Source organism: Haematobia irritans, chromosome 4 (genome assembly GCF_050003625.1).
Source record: "Haematobia irritans isolate KBUSLIRL chromosome 4, ASM5000362v1, whole genome shotgun sequence".
Lineage (NCBI taxonomy): Eukaryota > Metazoa > Arthropoda > Insecta > Diptera > Muscidae > Haematobia > Haematobia irritans.
This window is the reverse complement of record NC_134400.1, coordinates 82,725,889-82,747,792: the sequence shown is the minus strand read 5'-3', so window position 1 is coordinate 82,747,792 and position 21,904 is coordinate 82,725,889. Positions and strand designations below refer to the sequence as shown.

The following is a 21,904-nucleotide window of genomic DNA, read 5'->3' as shown; positions in this document are numbered from 1 at the left end:
AAGAAGATTTTTACAATAATTTATTACAAGAATTTTCCAGAATTTTAGTTAATTTTTCGTATCTTTAACTAAAATTAACTACTCGAAAGGAAATTTTACAAATTTTAAGTAGCAATCGTTTAGTTCATAGCCTACAAAATATGATGGAAATTTCCTTACACATTTTCTTAACTGGTAGTTAAAAATTCTTTCGTCATACTATAAAACTACGTATGAAATGTAAAATACTTTCTAAATAATAAGTGTAATTTATTATAAGGAGTTTTTGTATGAGAAAATATTTTTTTACGAAAATTAAACTTGAAAGCGGATAGCAATTTCCTACTAGCAATTCCTATAGTTAATAATAGTTGGTACAATATTTCTCAATGAAATATTTTTAGTTCACATGTAATTAAATTTCCGAGCCAAAGAAGCGGAGAATACAAGTAAGGATACTTTAAAGACGCAATTCTCTTTTAAATTTGGGGGTTATGTACTTGCTTCTAGGAAGCAAATGTTAATTTTTAATTTTTTTAGATTTTTTTCGTCAGTTGTTATCAAAATCCTTTAAAAACGTTTTAACGATAATTTTATTTTCCATATTAAGACTCGACTTCCAGTAGAAATTATGCTATGTTTCAAGTAAAAAGCGTCTTTAATATAAAGAGTTGAAAAACTTGTCTTATTTTTTAACGATTTTTTGCTTTGTAGGCAAAATGCAAAAAGGAAACAAATTTAAATACAATTTTATTAATTTTAAAGAATTTTTCTTAATTATTAGAGTCACGTTGACCTTACCTCAAAAATTTTATCTTTCATGTTATGATACACATTTTAAAGTAAAATCACTTTATTATAAGGACAGGGACAAGGAAAAAAACTTTATTTTAGAGAAATGCGTCTTCCATGTTAAGCAAAATTTGTAGTCTTATTCTAAGGACATGAAATCTTTGACTTCACGACAATATTTTTTTTAGTGTAGAAAACTAAAAAATTAAATATAAATAAGATCGTTTAATTGCATTTATTTGGCGTTCATTACAAACATCTTTGTAGTAATACGGGATGAAATTGATCGAAAGTACTGTTGTTACTTTTACAACACATACTAGAGATATATTTTGACATTTGCCGTTTTTGAAAACAATTACTAAAAAACACTGTGTTTTCCCCAATGTACGTACGTACAAGAATACATATCGTACATTTTAAACGTTTACTCACACTACGCTAAGTACTAAGTAATTTCAAAGTTACACATTTCATTCAAGTAATATTTTATTCGGAGCGGTTTTTCATTTGGAAACCGCTCCGCTCCGGTTTTCAAAAATGCCGCTCCCGCTCCGGCAAAAAAAGGGCTTGCTCCGCTCCGCTCCACGCTCCGGATCCCTGGTTTGTACTGTGTTTCACCCTAAGCATATCTTTTTAAGGCCCCAAATATTAACTGTTTCCAGTTGCTAAACATTTTTTGCTTGCATTAAAATGTCTAAATATAATTGTGTTGGAGTACAAATAAAACTACACTGAAAAAAATATTGTCGTGAGGTCAAAGATTTCATGTCTTTAAAATACAAATGCAAATTTTGCTTAGCATAGAAGACGCATTTCTCTAATATAAAGTTTTTTTCCTTGTCCAAAAGTCGGTAAACTTTTCAATGAAGTCGTATTGTTCTTATAATTAAGTGATTTGACTTTAAAATGTGTATCATAACATGAAAGAAAAAATGTTTGGACTAAGGTCAACTTGACTTTAATAATTTAGAAAAATTCTTTAAATTTAATGAAATTGTCTTTAAATTTGTCGTCCTTTTGCATCTTGACTACAAAGCAAAAAATCGTTCAGATATAGGACATGTTTTTCAACACTTTATTTTAAAGACGTTTTTTACTTGAAACATACACTGAAAAAACAGTGAACCCGCCAGGAAAGATAACTTTCGATTAATTTTAGAAAATTTGGAACTTTTTTAGTAAATTTTAACTAAACGGTATTACAAGCGCTGCCATCACTCCGATATGGCAAAAATAAGTAAATATTTTTCGACAAATTCAAGAAAATTTATTAGACATAACTAAATTTTTTCACTAGTTAAAGAAAATTTTGTAGTTTTAAGAGAAATCTTGGAGTTGCAAGAAAGTCTTTAGTGACATACGAAGTTCATGATGGTAAAATTTACAAATTTAAAGAAATAATGAACAATTTTGTAAGAAATACGAAATTAGGAAATCTTTATGCTTTATTTGTGTATAACTTTTTCCCGTTTTTTAGTTCATTTAACTAACATACGCAAAAAATTATTTGACTAAAATAAACTTTTTCCAAACATAATGATTCTATGAACTAATATAAAGTTAATATGGCTTTAGTGAAATAGAGAGTTCACTTTTTTTTGAGTGTAGGATAATTTTTACTGGAAGTCGAGTCTTAATTTGGGAAATAAAGTTGTTGTTAACTCGTTTTTAAAGGTCTTTGATAGCATATGAAGAAAAAAGGTGAAAAAGCGAAAAATTAAAATTTGCTTTCTAGAAGCGTCCTAAAAATATCCTTACTTGTATTCTCCGCTTCTTTGGCTCGGAATCAATACCAACATTTTTAAAGTAAAGACAAAATCTTTGGAACCGGGCATGTGTTTTTTTACACAGAAAAAAAGTGTCTCGTAAATTTAAGAAGATTTTTACAATAATTTATTACAAGAATTTTCCAGAATTTTAGTTCATTTTTCGTATCTTTAACGAAAATTAACTACTCGAAAGGAAATTTTACAAAATTTTAAGTAGCAATCGTTTAGTTCATACCCTACAAAATACGATGGAAATTTCCTTAAAAATTGTCTTAACTGGTAGTTAAAAATTCTTTCGTCATACTATAAAACTACTTATGAAATACAAAATACTTTTTAAATAATAAGTGTAATTTACTATAAAGAGTTTTTGTATGAGAAAATATTTTTTTACGAAAATTGAACTTGAAAGCGGATAGCAATTTCTTACTGGCAATTCCTATAGTTAATAATAGTTGGTACAATATTTCTCAATGAAATATTTTTAGTTCACATGTAATTAAATTTATAGACATTTTCGTCAAAAATGGGTAGATATCATTTCATGAAGTTTTTGCTAATTTTAAGTTACAAGTTTCATTGTTCTTATACTGATATGCATTTAAGAGTATTGTTTTTAGAGTAAATTGTGGACAGATGCGATGAACTAATGCATAGTACAGAGATCTTTCTCGTCAAAGTTGAATATGTTTAATGTAAAGATGATGTTACTTGAAATTTTTTCGAGAGTGAGAGCATGCAATGCAATAATGAGAAATGGTAGCGAGTGATGGGGATGTTGTGTATATCTGAGCGTGGGGTTGTTTTTATTTTTGTTCTTTCAGTGGTTTGTGTGTGTGTTTTTATTATTCGCGAATGGTTTATTTGTGTGGATGAGGTGTTGTTTTCAATGAAGGCACATGTGTTTTTGTTGTTGTAGGAATGTTTTGGTTTTGCTTGGTTTTGTTTGGCATGCTTCAGTTGTATAGTTGGCGTTGGCGTGGGCTGTTGCACCTTTTTAGCAAGTATGTAACAAGGGAATACAAAGGTATGGAATATTTTGGTTTTTTTGTGAGACCTATATTGGTGTTTGTTTATTAAAACTTTTAAATGAAAGTTATTAATATTTTAGCGATGAGGTGTACAATGGTGATGATCGGTAGCTTAGAAAAATGTTATTAAGAATGTTCAATATTTAGGAAAAAATGCTGAAATGGAAAGTATATTGAAATTGTTTTATCTAATTTAATTTTTATTATTCAATGTAAAAAATACATATTCAATTTCAGAGTAACTCCAGATGAATTTGGAAAAATGTTTGTTACACCTCAGCGTATAGTTTAATCATAAATAGGTAAGTGTTCATTTTTCAATGTGGTTTTCTTTTAAGAAATAATATTCTTTATGTATATTATTATTTGATAATTATTATTATTATTTTTTTTTAACCAGTTTCATGTTTTTCTTTGTTGTAAAAAATATTTAATTTAAGAGAAACCCAGATGGATTCGGGCAAATTTTTATATTTCTCCTCAGCGTATAGTTTAATAAGAATAAGAAGTGGTAAGTTTTCTTTTAAAGATTTGCTTTCTTTTCACTAGAATATTTACGTTTTTATGACCTTTTTATTATCAAAATTACAGGTTTTTAATACCTTATTTTAGTATTACTTTAATCAAATACACCGAAAAAAAAGTTTACTATTTTTTATGAAAAATGAACTAACCCATAGTAAGAATGACCATGATTTGGCGCCAAAGATTTTTTTCATCTAGATAAGTTCATGATTTTCTTATAAATTAGTTCATGTATTACATCGTAATTTAGTTCATTATTACTATGCTGTGGGAAGAATATAGTTAACTCATTCAAGATATTCCTGCTATCCGGAAAAATTAACAATTTTTTGGGAAACCTGTATTAAGAAATTGGTTTGAAATAAACTGTTTGTCGGTATAATTTTCAAAAAAGTAGAGAAATTGAGGAATCAAAAGTACAAAAAGCCTGTATACAACTAAGAAATTTTTCGTACAAAACAAGTCAATTTTCTATAACCACCAGTACTTTATTTCAAAGAATTATTATTATATTACACAAAACTATGGCTTATGATATACAATAAAGGAAATATTTTTATTAGTACGTTGGACGCATTTACTTGTCGGTAGTTAGTAATTGCTTCTTCAAAAGAGTAATATTCTATGTTATTAGGAATAAACTAATTAATTAAAATTTCCATGTTTTCTATCCATACACTGAAAAAAATATTGTCGTGAGGTCAAAGATTTCATGTCTTTAAAATACGAATACAAATTTTGCTTAGCATAGAAGACGCATTTCTCTAAAAAAAAGTTATTTTCCTTGTCCAAAAGTCGATAAACTTTTCAATGAAGTCGTATTGTCCTTATAATTAAGTGATTTGACTTAAAAATGGGTATCTTAACATGAAAGAAAAAATTTATAGGCTAAGGTCAACTTGACTTTAATAATTCAGAAAAATTCTTTAAATTTAATGAAATTGTCTTTAAATTTGTTGTCTTTTTGCATCTTGACTACAAAGCAAAAAATCATTCAAATATAGGACATGTTTTTCAAAACTTTATTTTAAAGAAGTTTTTTACTTCAAACATAGCATAATTTCTGCTGGAAGTCGAGTCCTAATTTGGAAAATAAAGTTGCCGTTAACTCGTTTTTGAAGGACTTTGATAGCATATGAAGAAAAAAAGCTGAGAAAGCGAAAAATTAAAATTTGCTTCCTAGAAGCAAGTACACAAAACCTAAATTTAAAAGAGAATTGTGTCTTAAAAGTGTCCTTACTTGTATTCTCCGCTTCTTTGGCTCGGAATCAATACCAAATTTTTTAAAGGAAAGACAAAATCTTTGGAACCGAGTATGCTTTTTTTTCAGTGTATGAAAGACATATGTGGCATAAGTTGCTATATTCAATTGAATTGTCCAATTTCATCGATTTTGGATAACTTTTGTTGGGCGGATTTGGCTTATAAGCATCTGAAATTGCAAAGTTATACAAAATATAAGAAAAATATTATTAATTAATTAATTCTATCGTTCATATTGATCTCTAACTTACGGTTTTCAAGAGTATTTCCTAGAGTCAATAAGGATATCAGCTTAATTAGTATTAAACAGTAAGAATATTCAAAAAATTACCATTACGAGACCTGTCTACCTGCAAGTGAAAAAAATAATAAATTGAAATTTTGGCTTTATTAAAAACGGACAAAATACCGTTTATAGAAAAACTTACCACATTGAAAATCCATCCAGTAGGTACATTATTGGAATCATATCCATGGACAAATGGGACGTTATTGAAATTATTCTCAAAATATATTTGAAATAAAAAATATTATAAAATTAGACATAATTTCCACTTGTCAGTATAGCATTTAGTATTTAAGGTGGATATTAAGTTCGAGTTTAGCGGCTAAAATTGCAATTTCCATGATAAGTTTTCTTTAATAATCCATTATAAAAAATAATCTTTATAAAAAACTTGATTTGGGCTATTCTCCATCAAGTTATATTTAAATTTGTATCGAAGGCGTATAATTTTATACTTTGCTTAGTGATTTATTTTTAATTTTAGCGGCTAAACTCGAACTTAGTACTCACCTGTAGGAATTGCTGTAACATAAAAAATATAGATTCAAAAAAATGGTTGCTTCTCAACCTGTGATCCAGATGTAGAATAAATATAAATCATCCTATTACCACTCATGTTGTATATTTTTTATGTAAATCAATTTAAAATCCGCACTAATTTTAAACTAACATATTAACAGAAATATACAGTTCCTTAATCTGTTATTTGTTTTTTTATCAATAAAAAGCGTTTTTGATTCCTCTAACATCACATCATTCACTTCTCATATATACCAAATCTATGAGGAATCTATAAAAATTATATACACCTGTCAAGGATTATATTAAATAATTTTTATTCTATTTTAACTAAAATTTTCAATGTGAGTAAAAACACTCCAACATATAATAAAAAGGGAAATAATCTGTAGGTAGTCATCGTACGAATCGGTAATGTCGTTAAGTTAATTTTTACTACAAAATTTTTTTTCCATACAAAATTTTGTCTTAATAAATTGTCCACATTTCGTAGTAAGATTTTTATATTGCCCATGTATTTTTATAATAGAATCAACGATGCATTAACTACTGTGTTGGAAATTTATTTAAGAAAAAATCCTTCCCATTTCGTAGTTAGTGAACTAAAAAACATTTACTGAATTTTTATAAGTTTTGCTTTAGCTAAGTTAATTTTCGTTGTTGTTACGAAAAATGAACTATATTACAGTAAATTTGTTGAACTATGTGGAAGTCAAAATGGTCCTTAAATTTACAAGACACTTTTTTTCTGTGTATTTTTGGAAACCAATTTAATATTTTTACTATTTAATTCCAGAATAACAATTTGGAAACATTTTTATGAATTGGTAAGGTTTCTTTAACATTCTTTTAACCAGAATATTTACTTTTTTATGCATATTATTTCTTTAATTAGATTTTTTGGAAACCAATTTAATGTTTTTTTATTTAATGCAAAAAAATAAATATTTAATTTCAGAGTAACCCCAAATGAATTTCGATAACTTTTTAACCTCAGCGTACATTGTAATAGAGAATTGGAAAGTTTTATACTAAAACTTTGGCTTTCTTTTAACAAGAATATTTATTGTATTATGTCACATCGATGACAACACAATTTTATGAGTTAATATATTACTTAATTCATTATTTCTCTAATTGTTTCAGGTACAAACTTTATGAGGTACGTTTATCTAAGAAAAGTTGAATTCCCTACACCATTTAATAAAATGCCCCCAAATATGGTAAGTTACAAGCTAATTTAAAGAGCTATAAAATTATATTTTATTACATGTTAATTTTTAACAATTTTCATTATTCCTTCCATTTTTTTTCAGCAAGATATGTGAAAAATATAATTACGATTAATAAAAAACTAAGGAAAAATCAAAATGTCCAACAAGCGAGTTAAAATAAACTACTTTCTTGTTCCACGTGGTCATAATTTGTATTCACGAAAAGATTGTATTAAGAACTTTCATCATAAGTTTTTATAATAAAGTACTTTTGCTTAAAGAAAGTTTAATTTTATTGTATGAAAATTTTCATAATAGTAAAACGGTTTTTTGTTCCTTTAATTATATAATTTCTCTGTATTGTGGAATGATTGACTTAAAAATAGTTTAGTCGTCGACATTTTAAAGAGACTGTTAACCAATTTTTATTATCGGGTTTGCCAAAAAATAAGCAAGTAAACCAAAATAATACTGACTTTTTAACTTGGCAGGGGTATATGGTGTTGTAAAAATCAACTAAAATACAATGTTATGGATTAACTAAAATTTAAGAGAATTATGAACTAGACAAGTTGAAAAAAATCTTAAGGGTTAAATCATGGTCAATATTACTACAGTTTAGTTCATTTTGCAATGTAAAAGGGTTCACTGTTTTTTCAGTGTATGTATTTGTAATTCATTTGAATATTACACCGTCCTCCGCCATCTTAATATATTTTCTCTATTCTCCCTCGTTTTATCTGACGTTTCTAAACGTATATCGTTTTGAAATTTTAGAGTTTTTAGATTTTTTAGATAAAAAACTTTATAAATTGTGAAATAAACCTCTTTTCCAAAAACTGTAAATGTAGTTACCATAATTGTATCACTGAACAGTGGTCGATCCCTTTGGCCAAAAATAAAAAATCATAGTTAGAAATTTTTCAAAAAGTGTGGCATCACTGTTTCTTGTGCAAACAAGGTTTTCCAATGTGTATTTGTTTTTGTTTTATTCCATCTGTACTCTTTAAGAACGGCTTCAAAAGAGAGAGCAAGTAAGCAGTTGGTTTTTGAAGTGTGAAAAAGTATAAAATTAAGTGCACTTTTAAATAAATAAAACAAAAGAAAGAAATATTATATCGAAATAAATCGAAACGAATATTGAACTAAATGGTATTAACTATATTTTAAAATAAAAAAAATTTATAAAACTTGTTTTAAATTTGTTATAAAATCAATTTTTGTCAGTCTCTTTGTTTCGTGTTCGTTCGTTCTTATATGTAAATTTATGTAGAGTTTTAGTTGTGTTCCCCCCTGAAGTCTCCAATGGGATTTTTTATGGTTTATTAGTTAATATTTCAAAATTTCAAATTGATAAAAATCAGCTGCTTTCTTTTGCCCCCCTTTGTGTTATTGTGTAAGGTATTGAGATGTCGAACAAACGTGTATAATAAGATCTTTGATAAGTTAAGTGGTTCAAAATATATAGATGAAAATTGGGCGAATTTTCAAAGAAATCTTGTTTTACAACTTCATGCAAATCGGATAAAAACTACTGCCCTTGGAGTAAAATCGTGAGATTGGTCAATACGTGGATTATACCAACACATGGGCTGATTCACCTCATTTTCGCTACATCTATTTGTGATCTTAAAATAATTCTAGATTTTAAATTTAGGCAAATCGGATAGAAAGTACGTTTTCTAGAAGCCCAAAAAATAAAATGGGAAGATCGGTATATATAGGGGCTATACCAACACAAGAACCTATAACCATCATTTTCTTCAACCCTCTTTGTGGTCCTAAAATACATCTGTATTTCAAGTTTAAGGCAAATCGGATAGAAAATACGGTTTCTAGAAGCCCAAGAAGAAAAATTGGGATATCGGTCTATATGGGGGCTATATAAATACATGGACCGATAGACACAATTTTTGCCACTCCTATTTGCGGTCCTAAAATACCTCTAGATTTCCAATTTCAGGGAAATCGGATAGAAACTATGGTTCCTAGAAGCTCAAGAAATAAAATTGGGAGATCGGTCTATATGGGGGCTATACCAAAACATGGACCGATACACACCATTAGCGCACCTACTTTTGGTCCTAATATACCTTTAGATTTCAATTTTCAGCCAAATCGGATAGAAAATACAGTTTCTAGAAGCCCAAGAAGTAAAATCGGGAGATCGATCTATATGGGGGCCTATACCAAAACGTCATCAATCAATCCCATTTTATCATTAAATAGTCCTGACATAATTATAAAGCCGTGACCGAAGTTTCACGATGATACCTATACTGGAAGTATTTTTGGCCGCTAACTCCATATAACACCGACCACTGTGCACTGTTAACATCAATAATCTAAAAATACCAAAAAGAATATGTGTTTTCTTCGTTGTTGTTGTTTTATGACTTGCACTTTTTCTGATGTTAAAAACATTTTTTTTGCCTTAGCACTTTTTATTTAACATATTTCTCCACAAAAAAAAAACAGTACTCAGTTGAAGTTAAAAAAAATATGGTTACGATCTTCTTTATTGTTACAGATGTATATAAACTCAAGAAAAAGTTAACATGGATCCAAAGATTTTGAACTTCAGTTAAGGATTTTGGTATTGACATTTTTGTGAGTCCTCTCTGGCTTTAAATCTAGGATCAATAAAATTAAGAATGGATACAGATCTCATACATCTCATATCTTCATAGAGATATTCATGCATAAACAAAAGCCAATTTAAAAATCGAAAATATAACAGATACTTCAAGCTAACAACGGATTTCTTAATTCCTAAAAAAGTTTAAACTAAAGATCTATAAGCCTTAGCCTATATTTGGTGCATTTTTATCTTAAATATAAAGATTCCATACATCCGTTGATTTAAGGATCATTTCTTTACATTAAATATGTTTGTCTTTACTTAAAAAAAAATGCGTTAATTGATTATAAACTTAATTGATGTAAAACTTTTTGTACAGCAATTTGTCCTTAATATGGTGTGAGTTGCGTGTATTAACATGTAGGTTGCATAATCTTCCGTATTAGGTCAACATTTGTTTCAGTATATGTACCGCTTAATTATACCCTAAACCACATGGTGGTCAGGGTATAATAAGTTTGATCGGCCAAAAAATGTGCCTACCAGAAATATTGATTTTAGACCCCATAAAATATATACCGATCGACTCAGAATCACCTCTTGAGTCGATCTAGCGCGTGGTGTCCGTCCGTCTGTCCATGCATTTGTTGTTCACAGGATTCCGGTCGCAATTATTAACCGATTTTGATGAAATTTGGTACAGGGAGTTTTTTGGCACAAGGACGAACGATATTGAATTTGGAAGAAATCGGATCAAATTTAGATATAGCTCCCATATATGTATCGCCCGATTTCGACAAATGGGGTCACGTTGTGCTTTTTTTCAAACGGATCGTCACCAAATTTGGCAAAAGGTAATCTTTTTTACCGCCCTTCAAGTCTGCAAAATTTCATCCAAATCGGCTCAGATTTAGATATAGCTCCCACAAATATATATGTATCTCCCAATTTTCCCAAATTTGGCCATAAAAAACCTTATTTATTAAGAGATCTTTCTCAAACTTGACTTACTCTAATCTTTTATGGTACTGAAAATTTATGCTAGGAATAATCGAAATCGGTTCAGATTTAGATATAGCTCCCATATACATGTATCGCCCGATTTTGAGAAATTTGGCCGTGAAACCCTTATTTATCAACCGATCGTACTCAATGTTGTCTAAATGTAATCTTCTACAGCACTTATTCTATGTGCAAAATTTCATCGAAATCGGTTCAAATTTAGATATAGCTCCCATATATGTGTATCGCCCGATTTTGAAAAATTTGCCCCTAATAACCTCATATTTGACCATAGGGGCCTCATTTATTAACTGATCGTACTCAAATTTTACACAAGGTAACCTTCTGTGGTATCAATCATACCTGCAAAATATTATACAAATTGGTTTCAGATTTTGATATAGGTCCCATATATCGCTCATTTTGTCATATTTGGCCATAATACTCTTATTTATTAACCTATGTTATTCAAATTTAAAATTTTGATATACTAGCTGATCGTAGTTAGACTTACATGTAGCTCTTACATAATAATATTGCCCGATTTTTACAAATGTGGATTTATTACTCACAACTAATTGACCGATTTCCTCTTTTTATACCCTAAACCACATGGTGGTCAGGGTATAATAAGTTTGATCGGCCAAAAAATTTGCCTACCAGAAATATTGATTTTAGACACCATAAAATATATACCGATCGACTCAGAATCACCTCCTGAGTCGATCTAGCGCTTGGTGTCCGTCCGTCTGTCCATGTATTTGTTGTTCACATGATTCCGGTCGCAATTATTAACCGATTTTGATGAAATTTGGTACAGGGAGTTTTTTGGGCACAAGGTCGAACGCTATTGAATTTGGAAGAAATCGGATCAAATTTAGATATAGCTCCCATATATATGTATCGTCCGATTTCGACAAATGGGGTCACGTTGCGCGTTTTTTCAAACGGATCGTCACCAAGTTTGGCAAAAGGTAATATTTTCCATCACCATTCAAGTCTGCAAAATTTCATCCAAATCGGTTCAGATTTAGATATAGCTCTCATATATATGTATCGCCCGATTTTCCCAAATTTGGCCACAAAACCTTTATTTATCAACCGATCTTACTCAAAGTTGGCTATATATAATCTTCTATAGCACTAACTATATGTGCAAAAAATCATCGAAATCGGTTCAGATTTACCTATAGCTCCCATATACATGTACCGCCCGATTTTTCTAAATTTGGCCATAAAACCCTTATTTATCAACCGATCTTACCAAAATTTGGCTAAATGTAGTCTTCTATAGCACTAACTATTTGTGCAAAAAATCATCGAAATCGGTTCAGATTTAGATTTAGCTCCCATATATATGTATAGCCCGATTTTCCCAAATTTGGCCATAGAATCCCTATTTATTAACCGATCTTGGCTAGATCAAGTCCTCTATAGTACTAACTATATGTGCAAAATTTCATCGAAATCGGTTCAGATGTAGATATAGCTCCCATATATGAATCACCCGATTTTGAAAAATTCGCCCCTAATAATATGTTTGACCATACAGGCCTCATTTCTTAACTGATCTTACTCAAATCTTGCACAAGGTAACCTTTTGTGGTATTAATCAAACCCACAAAATATTATGCAAATTGGTTCAGATTTAGATATAGCTTCCATATATATGTATCGCTCGATTTTCCCAAATTTGGCCATAGTACTCTTATTTATTAACCAATGTTACTCAAATTTCAAATTTTGATGTACAGCCGATCGTACTTATACGTGCTTGTAGCTCTTACATAAGAATATTGCTCGATTTTTACAAATTTGTATTTATTACACACACTAATTTAACGATTTTCTCTTTTTTAATAATGGGCTCAATATTAGTGGCATACTAACTTCGTAGGCGCAATATCAACACAGCCAGTGTTGCTAGAAGTAGGGGAAATTCCCTATATGTAGGGATTTTCTAATATTTAGCATCTTGTAGGGACGTAGGGCCACAATGTAGGACATTTTCACTCAACACAATTTGTAATAATTATTACATTTTGGTGTCTCTAGAGGAGGAAATTAGAAGCCGGCAAGGCTTGATCTTTAACAATGTGTGGTAAACTTTATTCCTATAGAGAATTTTGTCAACATTTTATTTCATTTTGTCAAAATTGTATTTCTATAGAAATTTTTTTCAAAATATTATTTCTATAAAAATTTTTCTCAAAATTTTATTTCTGTGGAATTTTTTCTCAAAATTTTATTTCTATAGAATTTATTGTCAGAATTTTATTTCTATAGAAAAATTTCTCACAAAAATTTGTTAATAGAAACTTTTTCCAAAATTTTATTTTTATAGAGATTTAAGATTGCCACAGTTGGTAGAGAAGAATTCTACCAACTGTGGCAACCGGGGTGGTAATACAAATTTATATTCTAAGTTATATACACAGAAAAAAAGTGTCTCGTAAATTTTAGAAGATTTTTACAATAATTATTACAAGATTTTTCCAGAATTTTAGTTCATTTTTCGTATCTTCAACGAAAATTAACTACTCGAAAGGAAATTTTACAAATTCTAAATAGCAATCGTTTAGTTCATGGCCTACAAAATACGATGGAAATTTCCTTAAAAATTTTCTTAACTGGTAGTTAAAAATTCGTTTGTCATGCTATAAAACTACTTGTGATATGTAAAGTATTTTCTAAATAATAAGTGCAATTGACTATAAGATTTTTTTGTATGAGAAAATATTTTTTTACGAAAAATGAACTTGAAAGTGGATAGCAATTTCTTACTGACAATTCCTATAGTTAATAATTGTTGGTAAAAAATTACCCAATGAAATATTTTTAGTTCACATGTAATTAAATTTATAGACATTTTCGTCAAAAATGGTAGATAACATTTCATGAAAATTTTGCAAATTTTAAGTTAAACGTTTCATCGTTCATAAACTGTTGTGCCTTTACGAATATTATTATTAGAATAAATTGTCAGCAGATGCGATGAACTAATGCATAGCACAGAGATCTTTATTGGCATAGTGGAATGTGATTAATGTAAAGATGATGTTACTTGAGTTTTGTTGTGTATACATGAGCGTGGGGTTGTTTTTATTTTTGTTCATTTAGTGGTTTGTGTGTGTGTGTTTGTTATTCGCGGATGGTTTATTTGGCTGGATGAGGTGTTGTTTTCAATAAAGGCAGATGTGTTTTTGTTGTTGTAGGAATGTTTTGGCTTTGCTTGGTTTTGTTTGGCATGCTTCAGTTGTATAGTTGGCGTTGGCGTGGGCTGTTGCATCTTTTAAGTAGGTGTGCAACAAGGGAATATAAAGGCATGGAATATTTTGGATTTTTGAGACATATATTGGTGTTTGTTTATTAAACCTTTTAAATGAAAGTTATTAATATTTTATCGATAGTTTAGAAAAAAGTTATTAAGAACATTTAGGAAAATATGTTGAAATTGAAAGTGCATTGAAATATTTATTATTCTATTTAAAAAATTAATATTCAATTCCACACTCAAAAAAAAGTGAACTCACTATTTCACTAAAGCCAATTTAACTATATTTTAGTTCATGAACTTATTATATTTGGTGAAAGTTTCATTTACTCTAATAATTTTTTGCGTACGTTAGTTAAATGAACTAAAATACAGGAAAAAATTATACACAAGTTAAGGATAGAGATTTACTAAATTCGTATTTGCCATAAAATAGTTCATTATTTCTTCGAATTTGTAAATTTTACTACAAAAGCGTCCATGATGAACTTCGTATGTCACTAAAGACATTCTTGCAATTTTGAACTCCAATTTTTTCCTTCAAACTACAAAATTTTCTTTAAAAAGTGAAAAAAATTATATATGTCTAATAAATTTTCTTGAATTTGTCGAAAAATATTTACTTATTTTTGTGATATCGGCGCGATGCCAGCGCTTGTAATACTGTTTAGTTAAAAATTTCTCAAAATATTCAAAATTTTCTAAAATTAATCAAAAGTTTTCTTCCTGGTGGGTTCACTGTTTTTTCAGTGCAGATGAATTTGGAAAATTTTTGTTATATCTCAGCGTATAGTTTATTCATAAATTGGTAAGTATTTTATTTTTAATATGACTTTCTTTTAAAAAGAATATTTTTTATGTATATTATTATTTGTTAATTATTTTTTTTGGAAACCAGTTTAATGTTTTTCTTTGTTGTAAAAACAATATTTAATTTCAGAGCAACTCCAGATGGATTCGAACAAATTTAAAAAATAGAGAATTGGTAAGGTTTCTTTTAAAAATTGGCTTTATTTTAACTAGAATATTTACGTTTTTGTGACCTTTTTAACATCAAAATTACAGGTTTTTAATACCTTATTTTAGTATTTATTTAATCAAATTTTTTGGAAACCAATGTAATAGTTTTAATATAAAAACAAATATTTAATTTCAGAATAACCCCTCAAAAATTTGGACAAATTTTTAGTACTCCTTTGCCTGTAATTTAATAGTGAATTGGTAAGGATTCTTTAACTTTCTTTTAACCCTGGACAGTCATCCTTTTTTTTTTTGTACATTAACGTCATCCTTCGTCATTTTGACTACGGCTGATTTCAAGACGATATAATTTTCATCGTGAGCGATAAAGTGAACCAAACTCGAATTTATTTTCTTATTCAATTTGGTTTTAAGTAGTATAAAACAAAAATTCATAAAACGATCGAATTAGTATAACTTAAATTTACCATTTCCCAATAGACTAAAATGCATTTTAAATCGAAAATGAAATTACGTGTCGTCATTTTGACGAATGATGACTGTCTAGGGTTATCAAGAATATTTGGTTTTTTATGCATATTATTATTTTTTTCATTCGGTTTTTTGAAAACCTATTTAATAATTTTTTTAATGTAAAAAATAAATATTTAATTTCAGAGTAACCCAAATAAATTTGGACAACTTTTTATATTTCCCCTCAGCGTACAATTTAATAGAGAATTGGTAAGTTTTATATTAAAACTTTGGCTTTCTTTCAACTAGAATATTTATTTTGTTATATCCTTCACATCGATACCAACACAGTTTTATGAGTTTATTTAGAATACCTCATTATTTCTCTAATTGTTTCAGGTACAAATTTTATGAGATACGTTTTCCAAAGAAAAGTTGAATTCCTTACACCATTTGATAAAATGCCACCAAATATGGTAAGTTACAAGCTAAAATGAAGAATTAAAAATTATATTTCATTACATGGTGTTAATTTTTAACAATTTTCATTATTGCTTCCATTTTTTTCCAGCAAGATATGTGAAAAAATTACCTACGATGAATAAAAAAGGATAAGTCAAAATGTCCAAACAGCGGGTTCAAATGAACTACTCTCTGTTCCACGTGGTCATAATTTTTATTCACAAAAAACATTGTATTAAGAACTTTCATCATAAGTTTTTATAATAAAGTACTTTTGCTTAAAGAAAGTTTAATTTTAATGTATGAAAATTTTCATAATTTTAAAACGGTTTGTTGTTCCTTTAATTATTTAATTTATCTGTACTGTGGAATGATTGATTTAAAAATAGTTTATTTGTCGACATTTTAAAGAGACTGTTAACCAATTTTTATTATCGGGTTTCCCACAAAATAAGCAAGTAAATCAAAATAATACTGACTTTTTAACTTGGTAGGGGTATATAAATCTTATGGTGTTGTACAAATGAACTAAACTACAATGTTATAGATGAACTAAAATTTAAGAGAATTATAAACTAGACAAGTTGAAAAAAAAAATCTTAAGGGCTAAATCATGGTCAATATTACTACAGTTTAGTTCATTTTGCAATGGAAAAGGGTTCACTGTTTTTTCAGTGTACGTTGCATATTCATGTTTTAAGATAATAAAGTACTTAGAACCATTTTTGTTTTGTAAAATTTTTTAAATTTAACGAAAAATATAGTAGGGAAAATTGTTTGGGAATGTATGGGAAAGTAGGGAACTTTTTTTGTCCTTGTAGGGTAAACCGAACATTTTCCGTGGCAACATTGACTATGAGCTATGGTCAGATTGACACAAAGCACCCATAGACATGTAACCTTAAATTTTTTAAAATATGCAACTGCGGTTTATCTTCCAGACCTATATATTACCCCACAAATGCTTATGATTACTAATTCTGTAATGGTGGTTTAGGGTATGATATAATCGGCCCCGCCCGACTTTCTACTTTACTTACTTGTTTTCATTTGATAAAGATAATTTTGTAGTTTTAAAGAAAAAATTGGAGTTCAAAATTGCAAGAATGTATTTAGTGACATACGAAGTTCATGATGAACGCATTTGTAGTAAAATTTACACATTTAAAGAAATTATACGAATTTAGTAAATCTGTATATAATTTGTACCCGTTTTATAGTTAGTTTAACTAATAATAATTCCATAAACTAAAATAAAGTTAAATTGGCTTTAGTGAAATAGAGAGTTCACTTGTTTTTGAGTGTAGCACGCTCAAAGTTGATACCAATTATTTTCTATAACCTAACCTAACCTTGGGTTGTATACGGAAAAAACTTCTCAATATATGACTTTGAAAAGAACGCATTTAAATTATTCACAATTTAAAAGAAATTTCCGATTGAAACATGAAGAACTCTCTCAGTATCTACTGAATTAGTTATTATAATTTATCATGATTAAGAATAATCAACGTTTACCTCAAAGTATTAACAGCTAGAGCGAGATTTCAGTTCGACTTCATAATTCGAAACCATAATCCGGTGTCGTTGCTTCATGCTGTCTCCTATAAATACTTATAATTTATAAAATAGCCATTATCCATAATCTTTTGCATGTACAACAAAAACAAAAAAAAATAAAAACAATTAAAGCCTTCAAAAGTGCCAACAATCCAGCAGCATTGATTCACCCAACTTCCCATGAACGTGCCCACAATATTTCCACTCGGTCTCTTTAAATTCACTCGTTCATTCGTCCTGCATTTAAATGAGAGAAGGCAGTCGTTTTCCACTCTTATCGCGAAAGGATGTTTACATTTTCCTTGATGTTGTTGAGGTGGTGTGTTTGTCCTTAACTATTATTATCCTCTTCCTTTGTTCTGTAGAAGAGCACCATTAAGCAGATAATTCCGCCAAAGATTGCTGGCGGCAATTGTTAACCAAGGCATTTATTATGGCCATTACGCACAATGCAAACCATAGGGATTATCGTACATCAGCAGCGAACTGGGTGGCCTTTAGGAGGTGAATCAGTTGTTGTCATTGTGGCACCAGAGCCAAGCTCCAGCTGAGCTTAGAAAAATTAATTTTGCAGCAAATATATCAGCATGAAGGTGGGTAGGTGCATGTCGAGATTTCTTTATTAGCGGAGACCGAAACATGAGTCATGGGATATAAAAATATAGTCACTTTCGAAGCGTGAGAAAACCTTCAACCTAATTAAGAAAATCGGTTGTATTAATGCAAGTACTGGTGGTTAGTGACCGATACATCACCAAAAAAGCGATGAGATGAAGGTATTCTGAACTTTCTACAGAGAGGGAGCCACCGTGGTGCAATGGTTAGCATGCCCGCCTTACATACACAAAACTTTTTCAGCGGTGGATTATCCCACCTCAGTAATGCTTGTGACATTTCTGAGGGTTTCAAAGCTTCTCTAAATGGTTTCACTGTAATGTGGAACGCCTTCGGACTCGGCTATAAAAAGGAGGTCGCTTGTCATTGAGCTTGACATGGAATCGGGTAGCACTCAGTGATAAGAGAGAAGTTCACCAATGTGGTACCACAATGGACTGAATAGTCTAAGTAAACCTGATACATCGGGCTGCCACCTAACCTTCTACAGAGATGAGTAATTTGGCAAGAAACAAATGAGAATAGATGTACGTCAAATATGGACATCAATCAGCAAACAGAAAATGCGCAAAACAGGCGGGCTGAAAATGCAAAATTGGTCCACATCGGTCCATAATTATATATAGTCGCCATATGAACCGATCCCCAGATTTGACCTCCGGAACCTCTTGAAGGAGCAAAATTTATCCTATCCGGTTGAAATTTGGTATATTACGCTAGTAAATGGCCGATCACACCATATAGCCCCCAGATAAGCTGATCCCCAATCACAGAAAAATCACGATTGCCACTCGAACCAAAAATAATCTACCAATTTTTATACCCTCCACCATGGGATGGGGGTATATTAACTTTGTCATTCCGTTTGTAACAAATCGAAATATTGCTCTAAGACCCCATAAAGTATATATATTCTGGGTCGTGGTGAAATTCTGAGTCGATCTGAGCATGTCCGTCCGTCCGTCCGTCCGTCTGTTGAAATCACGCTAACTTCCGTACGAAACAAGCTATCGACTTCAAACTTGGCACAAGTAGTTGTTATTGATGTAGGTCGGATGGTATTGCAAATGGGCCATATCGGTCCACTTTTACGTATAGCCCCCATATAAACGGACTCCAAATTTGGCTTGCGATTGCTCTAAGAGAAGCAAATTTCATCCGATCCAGCTAAAATTTGGTACATGGTGTTAGTATGTGGTCTCTAACAACCACGCAAAAATTGGTCCATATCGGTCCATTTTTACGTATAGCCCCCATATAAACGAACCCCCAAATTTGGCTTGCGATTGCTCTTAGAGAAGCAAATTTCATCCGATCCGGCTGAAATTTGGTACATGGTGTTGGTATATGGTCTCTAATAACCATGCAAAAATTGGTCCATATCGATCCACTTTTACGTATAGCCCCCATATAAACGGACCCCCAAATTTGGCTTGCGATTGTTCTAAAAGAAGCAAATTTCATCCGATCAGGCTGAAATTTGGTACATGGTGTTAGTATATGATCTCTAACAACCATGCAAAAATTGGTCCATATCAATCCACTTTTACGTATAGCCCCCATATAAACGGACCCCCAAATTTGGCTTGCGATTGCTCTAAGAGAAGCAAATTTCATCCGATCCGGCTGAAATTTGGTACATGATGTTAGTATATGGTCTCTAACAACCATGCAAAAATTGGTCCACATCAGTCATAATTATATATAGCGCCCATATAAACCGATCCCCAGATTTGGCTTGCGGAGTCTCAAAGAGAAGCAAGTTTCATCCGATACGGCTGAAATTTGGTACATGGTATTAGTATATGGTCTCTAACAACCATAAAAAATTGGTCCATATCGGTCCATAATTATATATAGCCCCCATATAAACCGATCCCCAGATTTGAACTCCGGAGCCTCTTAGAGGAGCAAAATTCATCAGATCCTGTTGAAATTTGGTACGTGGTGTTAGTATATGGTCTCTAACAACCGTGCAAAAATTGGTCCATATCGGTCCATAATTATATATAGCCCCCATATAAACCGATTCCCTGACTTGGTTTGCGGATCCTCTAAGAGAAGCAAATTTCATCCGATCCGGCTGAAATTTGGTACATGGTATTAGTATATAGTCTCTAAGAACCATTCAAAAATTTGCCCATATCAGTCCATAATTATATATAGCCGCTATATAAACCGATCCCCAGATTTGAACTCCGGAGCCACTTGGACGAGCAAAATTCATCCGATCCGGTTGAAATTTGCAACGTGGTGTTAATATATGGCCGCTAATAACCATGCCAAAATTGGTCCATATCGGTCTATAGTTATACACAGCCGATCACCAATCACACAAAAATTGGTCCATATCGGTTCATAACCATGCTTGCCACTCGAGCAAAAATAATCTAGCAAAATTTTATTTCTATAGAAAATTTTGTCAAAATTTTATTTCTGTAGAAAATTTTGTCGAAATTTTATTCCTATAGAAAATTTTGTGAAATATTATTTCTATAGAAAATTTTGGCAAAATTTTATTTCTGTAGAAAATGTTGTCAAAATTTTAATTCTATAGAGAATGTTGTCAAAATTTTAAATCTTTTGAAAATTTTGTAAAAATTTTATTTCTGTAGAAAATTTTGTCAAAATGTTATTTCTATAGCAAATTTTGTTAAAATCGTATTTCTATAGAAAATTTTGTGCAAATTTTACTTCTATAGAAAATGTTGTCAAAATTTTATTTCTATAGAAAATTTGGCAAACTTAATTATATACGTATTTAATCGGCCATTTTACGTTTAATATATACCACGTATGGACTACGTGGTATATATTACGGTATTAGGAAGTTTTAAGATACCTTGTCATCGGCAAAGTTACCGCAACCCAAGCAATTCGATTGTGGATGGCAGTGTTCAGAACAAGTTTCTATGCAGTCCGTGGTGGAGGGTACATAAGCTTCGGCCTGGCCGAACTTACGGCCGTATATACTTGTTTTTTTTTTTTTTTGCTGCAAGTAGAAGATGCTGATGAGGAATGTGGTAATTCCGAAACATGCATCCATCCAACCCTCTTGCAGTCTAACAAATAGGGATTTTGTATCACAATGGACTGAATAGTCTAAGTGAGCCAGAATCTTAATCGGGCTGCCACTTTAACCTAAATAGGGATTTGCCCAAATAAATTAGACAAACATTATTTTCCTCTGTTAGTTAAGCTACACTTGTTGTTTAGTCAACACAATGGTTTTAAAGCTGAGATCAAAACAACAAATATGATTGAAGTACAAACCAACAATAAAAAACCAAACAAAATTTTATTTCTAAAATTTTGTCAAAATTTCATTTATATAGAAAATTTTGTCACCATTTTATTTCTATAGAAAATTTTGTCAAAATTTAATTTCTATAGAAAATTTTGTCACCACTTTATTTTTTTAGAATTTTATTTCTGTAGAAAATTTTGTCAAAATGTTATTTCTATAGCAAATGAAGTGCCTCTTAGTTGGAGAGGAATATTTTGCAAAATCTTCCAAAACATCAAGAATTCTACCAATCTACCAAACAGTAAAAAATCTGCTATTTTTGGTAGAGTCGTGTTCATAATTGTTTAT

At 30.3% G+C, this 21,904-nt stretch overlaps 1 protein-coding gene and 1 long non-coding RNA gene across 2 annotated transcripts in view; one reads left to right on the top strand and one right to left on the bottom strand.

The window, feature by feature from the left end:
* FMRFaR (FMRFamide Receptor) overlaps window positions 1-21,904 on the bottom strand; it is a 179,298-nt gene that overhangs the window by 36,196 nt on the left and 121,198 nt on the right. The window lies entirely within an intron of this gene.
* On the top strand, window positions 15,394-16,139 carry LOC142234655 (uncharacterized). The gene is made up of 3 exons (XR_012721672.1): window positions 15,394-15,459; window positions 15,877-15,942; window positions 16,072-16,139. It is a non-coding gene; the product is annotated as an uncharacterized LOC142234655 (long non-coding RNA).